The sequence below is a fragment of the Elephantulus edwardii genome, unplaced genomic scaffold, assembly GCF_000299155.1.
Source record: "Elephantulus edwardii isolate Elephantulus edwardi_28Jun2011 unplaced genomic scaffold, EleEdw1.0 scaffold00014, whole genome shotgun sequence".
Taxonomy (NCBI): Eukaryota; Metazoa; Chordata; class Mammalia; order Macroscelidea; family Macroscelididae; genus Elephantulus; species Elephantulus edwardii.
Genome location: NW_006399764.1, coordinates 13,137,561 through 13,141,280, shown reverse-complemented (window position 1 = coordinate 13,141,280; position 3,720 = coordinate 13,137,561).

Here is a 3,720-nt window from a genome sequence, read left to right as displayed (position 1 = left end):
TTTTTAATGCAGCATAGTATTCCATTGTGCGAATATACCACAGCTTCTCTAGCCATTCGTTTGTTGATGGGCACTTAGGTTGTTTCCAACTCCTTGCTATGAATGGGTATTCTTGTCTTTACAGAAGTCCAGGGTGAAGGCTGCATAGTGGAGTGGACTTGGGGGGCAGGGGTTGTATAACAATGAAAGAGTTTTTCTTTCTTTTCAAGGAGAAGAGTGAATTCGGGAATGAAGGGGTGGGTAGGGAGAAAAGTGCAACAATGAATGACTGGAAACACTAAGTCTCTGTAAACTTTCGTTAAAATTAATATTTTTTAAAAAGTAAAAGTTGTAATAATACCCTCAGGGGGGAAAAACACCTGGAAAAAAGATGAAAGTTCTGTGTTCAAGACTTTTGTTCATAGGGTCACTATGTGTCGTCTATGACTCTACAAGCCACCAAAGGGACCTCCGGCAGCCTGGGAGTAAGGAGGTGTGATACAATCCCAAATGCATGCGATTGAAATCCACTAGGTGCTCTGAGGGAAAAGGATGGGCAGTCTCCTCCCATGTGATTAGCTGCCTGTGAAAATCCATGGTGAATCAGCCAAGGGCCAGTTTCAAGGTGAAGGCACAAGAAGCCATCAGAGCTCCCAGTGTATGTTACTGGAAACACAAATACTGAATTTCACCTTTTTTTTCTACTGAAGTTACATATCTAAAATAAATAACTAAGAATCAGGGCAGGAGAGGACAACCCTGGGGAGATGGACTGACACAGTGACTGTGGTCGTGGGGACAGATGGTGAGAATGGCTCAGGGCAGGGTTCAGAGCTACTGTTCATAGGATCACTGAGCTGTAGTTGACTCGGTGGCACCTCACAACAACAACATGGGGCTCCTTCTTCCTTCTCCCCTCATCACAAACCCCCACAACATGAAATAAACAATACTCTAAAAGGGGTATCTCAGGGACACCTAGTTTTAGTTTTTCCCATTTCAGTTTTTCAATAATTGTAACATTTCTTCAAAGCGGATGTGTCTTCCGAATCACGAACCAGTATCAGGAACTCACACCTAACTGGCAAACGGAACCAACTTTAAAGATACTTCTTGTCACTGTCCCGTGGCTGGTGCTGCCCTGTCTTGAGTAGCCCCTTCCTCCACCTGGCCTCAGAGGGGCAGGCTACATCCCAAAGAACCCATCAAATCCTGTCTGTGCTAATCTGAAAGACATCTCATCCTCAACCACTTCACATCCATCTCCTAAGGCATGAATGACTAATCTTTCTTGACAGATGAGAAAACTAACGTTCCAAATTCAATGGCTAAGACACTATAATCCTTTGATTTTCCTCCCAGAGATAATCAGGAAGTCCGTATTATTATTACATGCAAAGGACAAAATACTCTTGACCTCTCAGATGTGAGTGGGGCAGTCCCACCCCCAGTACCCCCCCCCCCGTTAATCACCAGCATTGGCAGAGCATGTGAAGAGCCACCGAACGACAAGGTGATCGTAACCATGCCAACAGCACTGTGCCCACCTCCCCTCAGCCAAACATTTAACTCTCTTCTTGTCCAGCAGGGTTGTCCTCCGAGATAAAGTCTGTTAAGCTAAAACTGCCGAGTTGTTTAACAGTAAAGCTGCGAGATACGAGGACAAGTTTTGAGACACGCTGACAGATGAAGGCAGTGAATGGCGACATACACTGGAGACACCAAGACAGAGGAAACCGGTGTGCAGTTACGCCTCACAGAAGGCTGGTGCCGCTCACAGGAAGCCGGGCTTGGTTAGCAACCTACCTTGTCCTTGCTCAGACCTTTGAGACTTTACCGTTTTCACAAGAATTCATTCAGCTGTCATTTCTACTCCTCTAACAAAGAAATATGAAGATGTTTGCTAGGTTAAGAATATATAAGTATAGATGAGGGCGAGAACTGTTTAAAAGGGCTATATAAGGTATTATTGTCAAGACAGAAGTCCAGAACGAAGGCTGCATGGTGGAGCGGACTGGGGGCGAGGGATTTTATAACAACGAAAGAATTTTTCTTTTACTTTTTCAAAGAGAAGAGTGAACTGGGGGCAGGGGGTGGACAGGGAGAAAAGTGCAACAATGAATGGAAATCCAAGTCTCTGTAAACTTTCATTAAAATTAATAATAAAAAAAGAATATGAAAAAAAAGAAAATATGAGCATACAAAACCCACCAAATTAAAAAAAAATGAGTATAGTTGTAGCAGATGATTTTTTCCAACCAATTCACATAAACTACCAAGAGGGAGCCTTGGAGGTTTGAGGCAAAGGGAAGTGAAGGCATACCAGAGCTGGACTAAAAAAAAAATGTTTTAAAAGCAGCAGAGACTCTGGAAAGTCCCAGCCACTGGGAAGAGGCAGGCAAGTGACCAGGCTCCATGTGAGAAGCAGCCAGACAATGAAAGTTAACTAGAACTGGAAGTTGCTTGGCTGCAAAGTAAATTCAAGAGCAGTCTTCACACGGTTCTGCACTTAACTGACCTCCAACTCAATCCGCCCTTTCCTCGTTACCTTGAGGAGAAGAGTTTAGTTCTGTAACTTTATAAAAAAAGTTTTGGAGCACTCTGGTGGCCTAGTGGCAAGAAGCTGTGCTGCAATCCCAAATCCAAGTGGTCCAAATTCACCAGACACTCTGCTGGAGGAGGGGCAACCTCTTCCTGTGCCAGGTGGATCCCATTCAACAGCACACAAGAAAGAGGCAAGTTCTGATAACTCATTCACCTCATCAGTGCATGCAAAATTAGGTACGGCTTTGTTCTCAGGGGAACAGGTGAGCTGGGACACAAACAGGCAGCAAATTTGATGAGGATGTTGGTTCTGCTGAAGGGCAGCCCTGCTAGTATTTGCACAGGCAAGGTTCAGGCAGAAGCAAGGAGCTCTATTTCACAAAGTCTGCCATTTGTTTTTAAAATAATTTTATATACTGCAGCTATTGTAACAGTTCCTATTTCCTCATAACAGACTGTCACTGAGGAGCCGTTAGTCTAGAACAGAACCTTAAGCAGGCGGGAAGGATCGTGTTGTGCATTTACTTCTAATTATTTGTTCATGGTCTTTCAAGTTAGTGACTGTCTTTGAAAATGGCCACACAGTAGGTTAACTTCAGCTGCAACTGGATGCTGAGTCATCTCCCTCTACGGTTCATACTTCAACTGGTTGGTTGAAGAGAAACAGCTACTACCTTTACACGAGACCAATGAAGGGGGTCACTCACTCCCTTTCAGCTCGGATTCCTTTTAAATTATAAGCAAAATGCCAATGTGCACATTCGTTTTTAACTTAAGGTATGTTAGCAAGCATTCCATTTTGACCAATAGTCTTCCGATGTTATCACCCTGCTGAATTTCTGTTGTTGCTGTTAGGTACCATCAAGTGCAAGATGACTGACTCATAGCATCTGCAGGTCAGATGGAACTCAAGACGTTTATTAAATATCCAGTCCTGGCGAGCTCTGGTGGCCTAGTGGCAGGAAACTGCACTGCAATCCCAGAGGTGTGCGGTGCAAATCCACCAGAGGAACAATTGCCTCCTGTGCCACTCAGATCCGATTTGACGGTACGCACATAAAATAAATCAATAAAAATAAAAAAAAATCATGCAGGATAAGCAGTTCTCTGAATGCAGCACACAAAGCACATGGAAAAAATAGCATAAAAGTGATATACTCTTCAAACAATTTTATTAATCCAAAGGTAGAATATGTT